The sequence below is a fragment of the Acromyrmex echinatior genome, chromosome 1 (assembly GCF_024713525.1).
Source record: "Acromyrmex echinatior isolate Ae372 chromosome 1, ASM2471352v2, whole genome shotgun sequence".
NCBI classification, from domain to species: domain Eukaryota; kingdom Metazoa; phylum Arthropoda; class Insecta; order Hymenoptera; family Formicidae; genus Acromyrmex; species Acromyrmex echinatior.
The window spans coordinates 13,933,427-13,950,326 of NC_141852.1; the positions used below are offsets into that span (position 1 = coordinate 13,933,427).

Genomic DNA, 16,900 nt, shown 5'->3' on the forward strand with positions numbered 1-16,900 from the left:
TGGCCGATTGCGGATGCCTTCTTCACGGCCCCCGATGTAATTTTCTGAATGACTGCGTAATTAAAACTCTAATTTCCTGCGCTTAATTGACCGGAGTCTTGGTTCCCCCTTTCCTCGGTGCCTCCCGCCCCCCGCAGCCTCTCCCCTCGCCGGACCGCCTGGCTCACCCACCAGTCACGCCGCTCGCTCGCTCGCGCGCCCTTACGACCTCGTAAAGTAAAGACGCGAAGAAGGTGGGACCCCATACCATTCCTAAGGCATTCTTTTTCGCGGAAATTTGACGTGTGCTCGCCGAATGTCGGAATAGCAGTTATCCGGCGTTATCTTGCAATTTATTTCCGTGAGAAGGTATAACGCGGAAATATGGATATCAGCAAACGTGCGAGAGAGTACACCACTTTCTTTTGACGGAGAATATGATTATTCGAAGAGATCGAAACTATTTCATGGAAAGAATGAATTTGGGTATTAAAGTGTCTAAGAACTTAGCTGAATACAGTAAAGAAGAATGTGGTAAATTTTAATAAATATTTGTTAGAACAGTATTTTCTTTAATTATTATCTCTAAATATTTACTAAATGTTTACTATATATTTATTTAATATAAGAAGTATTGATTTAATTTAACTATCATTTTCTTTTATTGAGTAAATATTTATTTTGAAAAATGCTCACTTAATATACTATTGAAAAAATATATATTAAGATTTAAGACATATTTTTAAATTTTCTTTGCAGTGTGCGGATCTGAAAATAACTTTGTTGAACCGTCAAATATTCTCTAAATCTGAATCAGTGGATAATCACTGACATCAGTCTTGAGTATGTAACTGGTATAATCAGTGAATAAAACATGGAATCCCTAACCTAGCCTAATCATTATTATTTAATCTAACTTATTTACTTTTAGAATATAAATTTAATTCATATGATATTTGGAAGATTGAAACTAACGTGCAAATATCGGTTTTAATTATATAATGTTCAAACTTCCTTTCTGTTTCAGGTGGATTTCACTGATTAATTAGTACCAAGTATACCACTAATTACCCGATTCAGTGATTTATCCACTGATTCAGATTTAGAGAGTAATTATATAGGAAATGCAAGCATAATGAGCAATGCTGCAAAAAGTTTTGATATTCTAGCAATCAGTTTAAGTGTTCTACATAATCATTTGATACCTCAATAAAATTATTTTCAAATCTGTATCTATCTAAATTTTTAGATATTTCAAGAAAACCATTGATATACTTGAATTCACGTTGATGTCGGACGCTAGGTGTTAGAAAACGTCGATCGACAATATTAAATTGCGCACGCGTTTTCGAAGACGCGAATGAAAATCAAAAAGGAAAGTCGAGGCAACCACCGGCACGATCACAATTAGGAAAATAGATTTTAAATCCAGATTATAGCGGGAGGCGAACGTCGAGTAGTAAGGTCGACGCGGACAGCCGCGGATGGGTTGCGCGTGACAGAGTAGTCGTGGGAGGGGGAGGGGGACGGGGGAGGGGGACGGGAACAAGGGGGGAGCGAGGTGGAACTCCAATGGAAATTAATTCATTACTCTAATGCATTGAGCGAGAGGGAATGAGCCAGGCGCTGAAGCGTTGAGCGCCAAGTATTTCGCTAAAGATGGATGTCTCGTTTTCATTTCGAAAATTAACACTCTTCGCCGCTTACTTTTCGAGCCGACGAGAATACCGTGGTTTTGCGTTCTCTTAAACTTGCTTTGTAATCACGATCAAAAGATTCGGCCAAAATCAATTTTAAGGCACGATTTAATGAATTGCGGCTAAATTAATGATCTTGAGAGCCAATTTAATATAAGGACACATGTTGATTATTAAATAATATATTATTTTATGATACCAATTTTATGATATTTAATTTTTCACAGCCTTTTCATCCATGTGAAACTTCATTAACATGCGAATCGTATATTTAATAGATTCTGTAATTTAATAATAGTTGAATAATTCTATATTTAACAAAAAATATATATAATTCTACATTTAATTAATTATGCAATTTACTAAAAATTGCACAATTTTACATTAATTAAAAAATTATATACTATGTATATATAATTGGGTAATAAATCTAGAATAAAAGAATGTATCAAAGAATATGTTATACATATAATTATTAAAAGCTGGTTTTAGTTATCAAATTTTATTTTATGCATCATCGACAGAAAATTATTCTAAATGACACTTAAAGAAAATGTGATTTTTACGGATTAAATGTCATTTCAAGAACATTTCCAAAGAATCGCATTTGGCGTTTACAATTTTTCTTCGACTAACGGTCCCCATGTGCCCATTTCCTTTTCATGGCACTTTTATACATTCCATTTTCTCGTTGCTGTCGCGACTCCTTGGCCGCTGGCGATGCTCGCGAGGTGCGTAGCGCGCTCGTTAACGTATTCATGGGTTTATGGGACAATTAACCCTTTGAGGGACAGTTTAATTACAGAAGTGATTAAACATCTTAACGTACAAACTCGATGGGCCTCGGACGACGTATATGCATTCGCAACGCGACGTGGCAGGCAGCCGGGTCGGCTGGCAGCATAGCATGGCAAGGGGCGGCAGTCGGGGGTCGGGGGAGGCAAACCAGGCTGTTACCAATTAACATACTAATGACACGAACCGCTTTTCGAGGGCCAGCATAACCGGCCGACACCGAGAGAGAGAGAGAGAGAGAGAACTTCGTGTGGGTATACGCGTGTGACGTCGCCATATTTGCGCGTGCATACGTGGGCATATATCTTAAGAATTGTCGCGTTTATTATGACAACAATTAAAATCAGTCGATCGAAAAATTCTAACGGATCGTCCATGTGTTAAGGATGGATTACACGTAGTTTTTAATAAAATGAAGAAGTTATAAAAAAATTACAGAATGTTCTCTGTATATTGTATTTGTGTGAAATTAATATAAGAAGTTTGATAATTATTTACAACCTGGATTAAAAATTTTTTTAATAAGAAGTAGACATGTTTAAGAAAACAATTAAAATAAAATGAAGTTTTCAATTATAAAATTATATTGTTAAATATATATGAATGTTAACTCTTTTGAATGGTTTCATTCAACATTTATTTTTATACGGAAAGTATAAATTTTCAGTCACTTTTTGCAGAAAGAGACTATAAACCTAATAGGTCAGGATTTGTAGAAAGAATTATTTTGCTAGAGCAGTTAAAAATTTAGCTAAGTATAGAAAAAAATTTTGTTAAACTATGATCAAAATAATTATGAAACATGCTCAAGCTAGTTGCCAGAATGTCAAAACTTTTTGCAACGTTGTTTATCATGCTTGAGTCTCCTACATAATTATTTTGATGCTCCAACAAAATTATTTTCAGATCTGTATCTAGCTAAATTATGAGATACTCCCGCAAAATGGTTCTGCTTTTTCCGTGTATCTAATCGACGAATGAACGCGCGTTGCCCGATGAGAAATTTAATACTGTTAACATTAAATTGATTAGTAATTAATTACTTATTTTGAATATTAAAAGCACTACTGTTGTGCTTTTCTTAAAATTAATAAATAATCGCTAATCAATTTAATACTTACAGTATTAATTCTCCATCTGCAATCTAAATCTTTTTTATCCAACCCAAGCTTTTTTACTGTTCTAAAAAAGAAAAATGAAAAAATTTAAATTTAAAATTACTTTCCAACACTTTCTATTACATTATCAGATAATTTTTTAACTTAAATATTAAAGTATTTGATCTCTCCTTTATTTTGAAAAAATTTGAGAATAAAATTTCGCTTGTGCAAAAAAAGATCCAGATTGCAATCGAAGGATTAAATTTCTTTAAGGAAGTCTCCATAACTTTTCTAAGGATACTTCTACCGGTCTGCGTGATCGTTGGATAAAAATCCTCTCCTATCCTCGCGGAGTTTAATTAAACGTTTATCGGCGTGCAATTACGCGTCGGATCGCAACGTCAGCCGCGCTTTCGCTTGAAACGCCGCGACGAATCGTGCGAGCGACTCCCGATAGTAAATCTTGCTCGACACGATTGGATTTCACGATATTGTGTATCTTCACGGTGGGGCGCGGGGAAAGGTACGCGATACGTGCACGGGCGGGGTACGTGAGGTATGGAAGAGGAGGAGGGGGGGGAGGGAAGGGGAGGACGCAGGGTTGAGCGCGCTAGATTTAATTAGCTGATTATAATGTTTATTTAATTAATATAATTGGCAAAGCCCCGCGAGCGTGTGTATAGACTTACACGGGCGCCCCGCGGCCATTCCGCCGGCGTTGCATTTAATGACGTCCATTAACGAACATTTACATTAGCAGTAATTATTATCGCGTGGGCGACGTCAGTTGCGCGTGGACCGACCGAGGAATTTTTGGGCACACTCGTTACCGGGTGCGGAGGCCGATAAAAGCGACGATTATATTCCCTCCCTCTCTCACCCCTCCTCCCCCCCTTTCTCTCCCTTTCTTTCTCGCGCACGTACGCTCGCGCGCGCGAGATTATTAACGCTATTTTGTTAAACTTTCCACACGCTGCGCCATATAAAACCCGATCGACGCCAAAATCACTGTTTAACCGATATTCGTTACTTGATATTAATTGAGCGTTTACACCGACGCGATGTTTGTTGTTCGATACCGCTTCCGGCAGCAATATGCAGCGTAAATATATGCGGCGTAATAGTTAGCGGAACGAGCATTTCCACACCATGTTTTTCGGTGCGTCGTTAACTTTTTCACGTGTAAAACTTTCCGTAATACGTAATGCTCTCGAGCTTCTCCTGCACGTTTGCTCAATTTCCTAATTGATCTTCAAAACGCAATAATAATGCTCAATATTGAGTTTACGCTCCTCAGATTATTTATTTATTTATTGTAAGATTATAATGAGACATTGAAGTCTTTTTCACGATTTGAAATTCTATGTCGTATGCAAAATATGAACTGCTGTCGGATCATTTTTTCTCTGCTTTTCCCTCAATCCTCTTTCAGAACTAACGCCAAGTCTGTAACATAGTTACTGACTAGGTTTGTGAGACTTATTTAATTTATCTTGTCTAAAAGGCACTAATTTAATTTTGAGGAACCAAAATGACATAACTTGTATAAAAAGGAACGAATGTATATAAGTTATTACTATATTTTGATAAGAATAATCCAAATTTGAATGAAATAGACCAAACATGCGCTTTTTACTATGTTCAACAATTTTTACAACAAAACAAAATCTTGTTTCTAAATAAAACTTGGATTTTATTAATTCAAGAACTTTCAAATAAATATTAATTCATGATCCTACGTGACTAATTCATGACTTATTTTTATCAAGTTATAATTGTTTGAATTGTAGACTTTCTGTATTATTATATAGCTCAAAAAGAAAAATTAATTGTTACTTCTTTGGACTGTCTTTATAGTACATGCCTCGGGATTCTTTTTTGCACTGAACATGATTATTATCAAAATTTGCATTAAGATAACACATTAAGATTTTTAGTAAAATGGGATGTTATACACTAAACTGGGATGGTTTTCAACCATTTTACTCCAATTTACTAAAAATCCTAAATACTACGCAAATTCTGTCAGTATTGAATTCAGCGCGAAAAAATTATGGGATAATGTATTATGACAGTTGGGAAAGGATTTGGGTATAAACAGTGCAAGAGATACAAGAATTATGAATAATAAATTCAAATATAATGACATATTGTTTATTTTAGCATTATTTTACAGAGAAAGCTGAATTATTTTTATTCATCAGCATTTTTATCATTCAAACAATCACTATATAGGAGAACCAATAGGTTCACCGTCAACTCCGAAGGTTTAATTGCATCCGATCCTCTTCAATGGATTCGATACGGCCAGTGATAACCAATAATCGGATTAAATGAAATACATAGTTGGAAAATTTGTGATAAATTTAACACATTTCATGTATTTTAAATGGTCCAAATTTTTGTGTTAATTCAACATAAATTAAATTTGTCAAAAAGTAACAAAATAAAAAATTAACACAAAAATGTAACACTGATATAATTTTATAAGTAGTCATATTTTTTCATTAAAATTAGCACTTGTAATATGTTGAATTAACGCGTTTCATTAATAAATTTATAATATGTTTAACTAACACATTTTATTCATTTATTTTAAAATTTACGTTTTGGAAAACATTACTTTTACGTTATTTGTTCACATGTTATTTTAACACTAATAAATGGTTTGATATCATCCATTTAACACAAAATATTTAAATTGTAACACAATCACATTAAAAAATTAACACTTGAATACGTAAAAATTTAACATAAAGTTTTAACGAGGACTTGAAGCAGACCGTTTCTAATACAAATATAGAATGTTTTTTTTTACCGTGTAATAGAAGAGGTATAATTAGAAAATATCCAGTAAGGCTGTAATCGCAAACGTCGGTTAGTTTCATTAGAAACTTTCAAAAATTTGTTTATCAGTAGCTCACTCAGTAGCTCCTCTGAAACTCGAATGAGAGAAACTAGAATTTGAGACTGAGATTGAATTTGATCAATCAAAGCAAAGCTTAGTAAATTTGACAGTAGTTTTATTTTCTTCTGAATGAGTAATTTCACAATCTCAATTTTAATTTCTATTCTGAGTTTGATCAATCAAAGCAAAGCTTATTAAACTTGACAGTAGTTTTATTTTCTTCTGAATGAGTAATTTCAATCACAATCTCAATTTTAATTTCTATTCTAAGTTTGATCAATCAAAGCAAAGCTTAGTAAACTTGACATTAGTTTTTTTCTTCCGAGTGATTAATTTCAATCACAATCTCAATCTCAATTTCTAATCCGATATATCCAATACCAATCTTCAACTCGCTGTCAAATCTTTGCGTCGCTAATAGTTGACGCAAAGAGACATAAATCCACGACAGACGTAAAGGCCAACGATCTCTCCGAGCCTAGGGGATACCGGGTACGGGGTACGGGCCCAGACCCAGGGAACGGCGGGATTAGATTCCGCTACGCGTGAACGGGCCCCGCCGCGCTGCGTGACGTGATCTCCGCTATGACGCAAGGGGAAGGCACAGCAGCCGCGTATATCCTGTACATCCTGCGCGTGTGGAGACACGTGGGAGCAAGAGAGACGTATGAAAAAGGGAAAGAGAGAGATAGGTAAACACGAGGAGGAGACGAGCGCCGCTTCGGGCGCTCTCGGCGAGTTTCGCGTCGCGGTGCGCGGCCGCCTCGTCACTTCGCGTCTGAGTACCGTCGCGTACGGACGTGTAGACGGAGCAACGAACTAACGAACGAACGAACGAACGAATGTACGGACGGACGGACAGACGGAGCAAAGCGAGCGAGTGGAGTCGCCGCTGATCAGCCAGCGCGGTTGCGCGTAGCTACGTTGAACCGTCGCGCCGCGGCGGGGGGTACGGACTCTCAGTGCACGACTTGACGCAGCGGCGAACGACACGAGGGAGACCGACCCCGCGATTGACACGCGCACGCTCGCGCCAAGGAGGCATTATAATCCGACATCCCCGTGGAAGAGAAGTGTTCCGCGCGCGCGGACGAAGAGTCGCAGCGAGAATCGAGAGTCTCGACGGCACGCCGCACGCGTGCAACGGATCGATCGTTCGTGACACATCGAGCCCGCCGAGTTGTGAGAGATTCCGGATATCGGGAATCTTGTTCTTGTTTTGTGTGAAACGCTACTCTCCGCGCGTCTCTCAAAACGTTACTCTCCTCTCTTCTTCTCCCTCTTCTCATTCTCGCGAGTCTCGTATATATATCTCGCTTTTCCTTTCTCTCTTTCGCGTGTATAACATTTCGATTACAACGAGTCTCAACGACGAAGACGACGGGAAAGACGTCGACGACGGACTGGCCTGTGGCCTCATGAGTGTCACGGATTGCGACGTCGCATCGCTCCGAGTGGACGACTACCAGTCGCGAGTCGCGAGGATTTCTCCGCGCGGATCATCGGCCGGCAGCCCTCTCGTCCTCCCATTGGTGAGTAAATTGAAAATGTGTGTACCTCGGGGTACGGGAAGGGGGAGCTTGTATTTCGAGATCGAGTAATTAACGCGATGATAGAGGAAATAATATGCGACGCGAATTCGTGGAAGGGATAACGATAGCGGCGAGTACAATGAGAAACGATAAACGGTGACGAATGATGAAACTTTAGTTACGATTATTTGGACGAACGAAAGATTTGCGATGAATCACAGCTGTTCCAGAAAGAAGAAACTTTCGATAGAACGATGAAGGAAGGATGAATTTGTTTTTTTTTTCGCGAGGTGTTTCTTTACGTTGCGTTAGCAGAAGAAACAGCAACCGTTGTAAGAATTTTCAAACTGAGATGTTACTGTGATGAATTTTTAGCATTTGAAGTTTTTGTTATTAATATTTGGATATTAATATTGCTAAATATAACATTTAATTTGTTTCGTTAGAGTTTCGATATTAGAATAATGTTAGTTTAGTTATTTTAACATTTTGCAAACTAAAATACATAAAAAAATGTAAAAGAATTCTTATATAATTATGTATTATAATATTCATTTAGTAAAGAATTATATATTTAATAAAGAATAGTTGGAAAATGTGTGTTAAATTTGACACATTTCGCAATCTATCTGTTTGTTTTAATTTAATGAATACGTTAGGAAAATAACATATTACGTAAAAAATTAACACAAAAAACGTAACACAATTTGTAAGCAATTGTATTTCTTCATTAAAATTAATATTTATAATATATTAAAGTAATGAAAAAGTAATAAAATAATAAATATTTATAATATATTAAATTAACACATTTTATTCATTTATTTTAGAATTCACATTAAAAAAAAAATTATTTTTATATTATTTGTGCATTTACTTATATTGTATTTTAACACTGAGAAATGTTGGATATCAATTTAACACAAAATATTCAAATAACATAATCACATTATATCGAATTAACACTCGGATATGTTCAAAATTCAACACAAAATTTTAACGATGACTCGAGTAGCTCGTTTTTAATACAAATGCAAAATGTTTTTTACTGTATAAGGATAAGAACCAATCATATTAAAGAATCTTATAACAGTTCAAAGTTGCTTTTTCTGCTGAACGCAGCCTTTGCCTTCACGCTCGCGTGACAGTTGCCATGCTGCGATTTGAAAACGCGACGATCGCGCGCAAAATCCAATTTAACTGTATGATCCAATTCCCGGTTTCCGCGCCTTTTTTCAATAAACATTTAACGTCCCAATTATCATAAAACACTGCAAAGATTCCATTTGCACGAAGCCACGTCGTAAAGAATTATCGAATTATCCGCTCGTGACTGTCATCACTGATTGACGGAATGTAATTCGCTGATTCGCTGCGTGATCCCGAAAATCGAAACATTCGACGCAATTTGCATTAATCTACGTGTGTGTGGCAAGATGCGTTGCATCGAATTGCATTTTCGACATTCGATCGATAGCGGGACCTTCCTGTGTTGCCCCGTCATGAAAATTATATCGAAATGCTTCTACATCCTGATAAAAGTCTACTGCGTACTCTCGTGAAATTTTTGGCGACAAATTGAAATTCAAATCGCGTTGGCAGTGGTTCTCAGCAGAGTATAAAGCCACGCGCATTGATGCACTTAATAGACAAGTTATTCCTCATGCGACACTCGCTTTTAAAACAAGATTTATCGCTCATTTCCACCCATCATCCTATCCATAAATCATATTTTTAAGAGCTCGAGATTATAGTTGTGGAAAGTTACTTTCTTTTAGCATGTAGAGTTTAAAAAAAAAAAAGATATATATAAGTTAGAGATACAGATTTCAAGATTTAAATGTAGATTTAATTATGAATTTGACAAAAATACGATTGACATTAAATTCTTCAATTAACGTTACCGTTGTTACGAATCGAGTAAATAGAAATAAACGGACCATAGGATCAATCGCGAGGTGATTCTCGATGGCTCTCAATAAGATCGAAAACGGGCGCACGGCCGACCGGATGAGGAATCAGTGGCGAAACAAGGCACTTACGAAGAGAGGGTACATCGAGAGGGAGGCTCGCGGGGGTCGCGGAGGGGACGTGAAGTACAGGACGGAAGAATCAACGGGAGCGGGGCGCGGGGCGTGTGTGCGTGTGTGCGTGTGTGCGTGTGTGCGTGTGTGCGTGTGCGCACGAGTATATGTACGTGCACGCGCGTGTGAATCGGCGCAAGCGCGTTCGCCGAAATGGAATAGTATGACTGAACTCGAACGAGAAAAGGGAAATAGCTGCGGGAAGGGTGAAGGGAATGAGATGGAGGTATGGAAGAGAAGGAGGAAGAGAGGAGAAAGAGACCAAGAGAGAGAGGGAGCGAGAGACAGAGAGGATGTAGCGTGGGGCAAACGCGAAGCAGGGAATGGGGGAGGCGGGGGGTCCAAGGCGTTGCTTGCTTAATTACTAAAAGCTAATCAATTCCGGAGGAAGTAAAGTTTAAATTGCAAACTAAAGTATAGCTACCCTCCCCCGGACGTAACCCTGCAAAGCGATATTACCGCTCGCTGCATTCTGCAATTAGCCCGTGGTAAATCATTGAAGGAAAATTATGGCCCGCGCGCGTATTCACGTCTGAGCGAGTAGCAGTTTTTTCGCAATTGGAAAAATTATATAGTCGCGGTTTTTACCGTGTCGTTCGCAGTTCACGATGTCCCTCTGTCTGCCAATCTTCTGTATAATAACGGTTGCCTCTTTTGTTTTCTTTTTTCTTAATAACGTTTATGCCGTTTTACACGAAGATTACATTTAGGTACTCGGAAAGAACGACGATTTTGTTGAAAGATCTAAAAATTTTGCTGGGTAATACAGATATGCAAATAATTCAATCAAGATAAATAATCCTATTTTCGGTCAAAACGGATTTTAATGCTGAAATATTTCGGTGTGAATTTATACATATCCAATTCGCGCACCGAAATTTTTTTCAGTCTTGAAACACAATTAACAGAACTAAAATAGTAATATGGTAATATTACCTAGAAAATCGACAAGCAATTTAATAATATTAGTGTTAATAAGCATATTATTACAACGCTATTTATAATTTGATTCTAATTGGCATCTTAAAAACTGAAAATTTTGTTGGAAACAAACTAATTGCTAGATGTTAATATTTATCGTTGCTCATCATTTTTTTAGTTTTCAACATAATGATATTTGATGATCCAACAAAATTATTTTCAAATCTGTATCGAGTGAAATTTTCAATCTTTCAAAATCATCCTTTTCGTGCAGGATCGATTTTTATGATCATTTTTTTTATGGTTACTCGCACTATACTGAATCGTTACATACATTAAAAGAATGTTGGAGGACAAAATTATTGATACATTATAATCATACAAAATTCTCCAAATTGACTGAACAGAATCAAAAATCCTTTCACAGAATTAAAATAGACGCAAAATTAGAAGGTGGGACAGTTGATTTTATGCTGAAATAAAAAAAAACTATGTTTTCTCATTGAGCTGACGTGGACATTTCCTTAATACAAAAGTTCTATAGCTCATATGAACAAAATGACATTGCATTACCCGTCGGATTACGTAAACGAACAATATACTGAGTTTATAACTAAGATTGAAAATTTAAAAAAAAGATTTACATTCATCTGCAAATTATGTATACATATAACGTGTATACGCTTAACTCAGAATGATAAACAGATAATTGTGACTAAGAGGAGAGAGAGAGAGAGAGAGAGAGAGAGAGAGAGAGAGAAATGCCAGATTTTGCAAAAGATGGCGCTGCAATGTGTTAGATAAAGACAGATGTATGCGTTTGAATAAGACAAAATAATAATAAGAAATGAATTAAAGATATCACTATTATTGACATTTTTCATTGATAAAAAAATTTGTACTATCGACATCAAACAAATTTGTGACTTCAGCACTCCCTTAACTCTTGTTTTATATAAAGTATTTAAATACAGTAATATAATCAATTTTGATAATAAAAAAATTACAGTATATATTAATTCCATTATTGAGCGAATTTCATTCTTATCTCAAACGATTTAGATAATTAAACGTTTAAGATAATTATGTGCTTTTATATTTAAGCTTTTTTAATTTTATATAATGTGAAAAGAATGATTTTGCTAAAATATCATAAAAGATAGTTACAGATCTGAAACTAATTTTATTGCACCATCAAAATAATTTAAATGTAGGAAACTCAAGCATAATGAGCCATGCTGCAAAAGTTTTAGCTATTCTGTAGCAACCTGCTTTAGCGTCCTGCATAATTATTTTAATGGTTCAACAAAATTATTTTCAGATATGTATTTAGTTAAATTTTCAGGTACTTCAGCAAAATCGTGCTTTCCGTGTATAGCAGTTTTTATTATGCATCAATCTAATCTAAAGCAAGTGACCGAATTCGTTATTAGGTTCTGGAATCTTATAGACCAAGTAATTCTGTGATTTCTTTCTCGAATAAAATCGCGTTTTACACTGAAACGATTTGAACGATATATCGCGGTATTTTTCGCGCGAAAGCAACGAAGTAAGGGTTGCCGAGATGGCAGTGGAAAACGTGTCGCGGTTCTGAGTAGAGCGAAGGAAGGTCGGCAGTAGGAAGATGGAGAAGAGGGTAGGATGAAGTATACAGCGCTGGAAACAAGCAATAAAATCAATGTCGTTTCCGGCGATTCAATTCGCAAGACACATCGCACAATTTCACATACAATTTTACGGCAGAACGACCACGACTCCTATTTACTTCACGGCCGCCATTCCCCTTTCCCTCCCCCTTTCCCCCTCTGTCGGCCGTTCGCTAGTTCACCCGTTTCACCGTTCCTCAATTTCTTCCTTTATCCCCGTATTTTATTTTTTACAAAATAATTCCATTTTGCTCTTGTTTACTTAACAAAGTAAGATTTCCCTCCCCCCCAAAAAAAAAGAATTTTACGGAAATTATATAAGAGAATGACAGAGAATCTCTCTCGTTAGCTCTGTAATGATTTATGCGTCGCACGCGAACAGCAATCGGAAATGGAATCCAAACGGTATACGAGTATCAGAATGCCTTCCGTCACAAGTTTGGTTTATTTTTTGCACCGTCTAATGCTTAAACTCGGGGGAGAAACGCTCATTCGTGATTCTCGAGTTTGGATTATCCCTTGCTCCTTGGCCGGGATCGGATTCTTAATCGGTGAGCACTGGCCGGAAAATAGCCACTTTGCCCTGGCACGAACGGGCGCGAATCTACAAGCGCTCCTATCGCCTGTACCATTGGTCGCGAAACAACGGAGAGGATGGACGGAGAAAGAACCTCGGCTCTCGAAAAATCTTTCTTTTTCGAACGAAAAATTAATCAAGCTCACACAGAAGGATAAAGTAAAAAAAAAAAAAAAGATAAAAAAGGACTAATTCTTGTAATATGACAGTTCTCGGGTATGACTTTTCAGTCGCAGATTCATTCGGAATTCGTTTGGCGGGACGATTAAAATCATTTTAGTCCGTCGGATTCTCCAGCCGTTTGATTTCGAGCTCTTTCACAAAGCGTCAATTTTTGCAAATTAACATGATATACGCTTTGGCGCGCAGCGATTGTAACGTCGTTCATTCGGTCGGTCGGTCGGTCGGTCGGTCGGTCGGTCGGCCCGTAACTCGTATACGTGTTAACTCGCGTTGCGCGTGTGCGCATGCCAAGAGACGGCGGTGTGCCACGAGCAATCGATATCGGCGGGTAATAAAATTTGAAAGAATGTAATTCCGAGAAAAGTAGAAAACGCAATAACGCTTAATCGTATTTGCAATCTGCATCCTATATCTAACCGGAGCGGAGTCGCAGTTGGAGTGCGCGAACGGGCGCGCCGCGACCAATTCGGTCTCTGCGATGCGGGTATCATAATCGCGGCGACCGTAATATCATTTTTATCTGGCTTCGATATCGATTACGTATATACGCGCCCGCATCTCGTCGCCCGGTAATCGTCGAGTATACATCGGTGCGGTAATAATGTAACTAAATACGTCTGCATTGAGGTGCTACGAAAGATGTCCTTTTGTCTCTCAACATGAAATATTTTATAGATATTTTATAATATCGTTATCTTATGTATTTTTGCAAAGAGAAAACAATTTTGGTCATCTATCTAAAATTTAGATAGATAGATTTGAAAATAATTTTTGATGACACTATCAAAATAATTATGTAGAACGCCTAAACTGGTTGTTAAACTGTAAAAATTTTTTGATCATCATGTTTGAATTTTGTACATAATTATTTTGATGGTCCAACAAAATTATTTTCAAGTATATCTATATCTAGCTAAATTTTTATATACTTCAATAACATTTTTTCTCATATAAATGCAAATAAAATAACTTTGGATCATTAAAATAATTATGTAGGACGCTGAAGTATAATGAACAATATTGCAAAAAGTTTTAACATTTTAACAACCAGCTTAAGCGTTCTGCATAATTATTTTGCGTGTTTTGATAATCCAATAAAATTATTTTTAAATCTATATCTATATATAAGTTTTTAGACATTTTAACAAAACTTATTTTCGTACAAATATCTCATTATATTGCATTTTACTATACCGTGAATCTTACACATGAGACCTTTCGCATTTGTCATTTGCAAGTTTCATAAAATTATTTTAGGAGAGAAAGAGAGAGAGAGAGAGAGAGAGAGAGAGAGAGAAATATCTGTACATATTCCGTATTACAAATATTATTATATACCAAAAAAATTATTTACATACAGAAAATTATTGCACAGAACAAACGATTTTGCTGAATTATCTACAAATTTAGCTAGATACAGATCTGTGAACATAATTTTGTTGGATCATTAAAATAGTTATTGTATAAAGGGCGTTAAAGCATTCTATATAACGAACAATGCTGCTAGAAATATTCCAGCGATCTTAGGCATCCATAATTACTTTTTGATAGTCTAACAAAATTACTTTCAGAACTATATTTACTTACATTTTTAGATATTTTAGCAAAATCATTCTCTTCGTGCGTCATTCGTGAATCCTACCGAATCTTCGATAACACGCGACAGTCTCCTTTTTCACGTTTACACCGCAGTAATTAATCGCGCATAAATAACGCTAAGCGGACTATTATTACATCCGGGATATTAGCGTATTACGGTATTACGTATCGCGATATTACAATATCGCAATATGAATATTAATCGCCAACGTATTGTTCGTTCATGTAATTAAAGTGGACGTTCCATCGAGTTGGAAATTGAATCAATCAATACGAAGCCAGCCTAATTATCTGCCTCCGGTTTATAGACGATTTTTCGTCGCATTAGATCGGATTATTATATCTGTCAATTGCATAACGACGCAACGTCATTGTGAATGCTCTCGATTCATGTTTCAATATCACCGAAACGACCAATAACAATCGTCGTATGATTTAATGTTATTATCAGTGGGACAGAATATGTCACCTCGAGGGATAAACGACGACGGCGGTATCGGTGATGGTGATGGTGATGGCGACGTTGAGAGTTTCCGAAGTAAATTTTCGGGATTTCATTTGGAAAACATAACGTGCCCCCGTGCGGTATTTACGGGTTCCATTAGGGAGCTGTCAGTCGGTGATCCCGCGGCGCATCTTCAGGCTGCACGTCCGGGTGATCCGGGTGACCCGGGGAGGTAGAGAAGCGCGACATACGATGCAGCAGCGACGGTGCGCAGTCCGTGCACCAAGCTACGAGACACTATACGTTCCGATGGAGGACAAGCTTATGGGATGGAACGTTCATCCGTGGTGATCCTCGGAGTACAGTTTCTTTCGGCTGACTTCCCAGCTTCTCTGTCCCATAGGCGTCGATCGAAAACGGGAGATACCCGTGGCGAGATACGTAGTGCTTTCCAGTAACAGAACACAACGATCATTTCGTCTTTGTTTAACATTGGCAAATAATAAACGGTGCTTTCCATCTGGTGGAACACAAAGCGACATATATGTTGTTCTACTCTTTGTTACTCACTGAATGTTAAGAAGTTGACACGGTGTTTGTGTCAACTTGTATCATCAAAGGGAAAGCCCAAAAACGTAATGATTCATTGGGTAAGGTTGATATATTTCATATATCGTACAAAAAATCTTATCAAGCTTGTTGATTGGCAGAATAGAAAGGTTCTTAGATCTCTCTACCCTGCAGCTGATCAACATGCTTAAAAAGTTTGTCGTGCGACACATGAAATGTCAGCCTTAAGGCGCCTCCAAACTCCAAACGACATGGCCAATTTACGCCACGTTGTCAAATATTACACACACACGCACCACACACACACATGCACGCGTGCAAACACTTGATATGTACTCTGTAAAAGCGAATCAGTGTATTATCATTGATTTCAGTGTTACACTTATAACTTTAATATCAGCGAATATATTTATTTATTTTTAGAAGTTATGATTTCTACAGATTAAATCTGTAGAAAATCGTAATCTCTAAAAGTGAATCATATATTATTACTGAAAAACAGTAAATATTCGCTGATGATTACATCAGTTATAAGCGTAGCACTAAAGTCAGTGATAATACACTGATTCACTTTTAGAGAGAATGAACGTAAACCAGTTTAGCGCAAAGATGGCTTATGTTGGCTATATCGGAGGCATATCTTTACAATGAATCATTACATCTCTTATTTGCCAATGTTAAACAAAAGCTTATGCTCGTATCACTCTGGCGATTGGAGATTGTATCTGTGCTCGCGTTTGCGTCTCTTGATCAATCAGAAAGAAACAACTGACCAGCAATTTCATTTTGATTGGTTAACGCAAACGCGAACGCACATTGAAAGAACAATTTTGTTGACGAATCTAAATAGATCTGAAAAATAAT

General features: G+C 37.1%; 2 protein-coding genes across 8 annotated transcripts in view; one reads left to right on the forward strand and one right to left on the reverse strand.

Moving 5' to 3' along the window:
• The window catches only part of LOC147910988 (uncharacterized), a 320,664-nt gene that overhangs the window by 24,983 nt on the left and 278,781 nt on the right, over nt 1-16,900 (reverse strand). The gene's annotated exons all lie outside the window — the stretch shown is intronic.
• LOC105146922 (LIM domain only protein 3) overlaps nt 7,000-16,900 on the forward strand; it is an 86,429-nt gene continuing 76,528 nt past the window's right edge. For both annotated transcript variants that reach the window (XR_015546011.1, XM_011057569.2), the window contains exon 1: nt 7,000-8,011. The gene's annotated coding sequence lies outside the window, so the exon portion shown is untranslated. The remainder of the gene's footprint in view (nt 8,012-16,900) is intronic.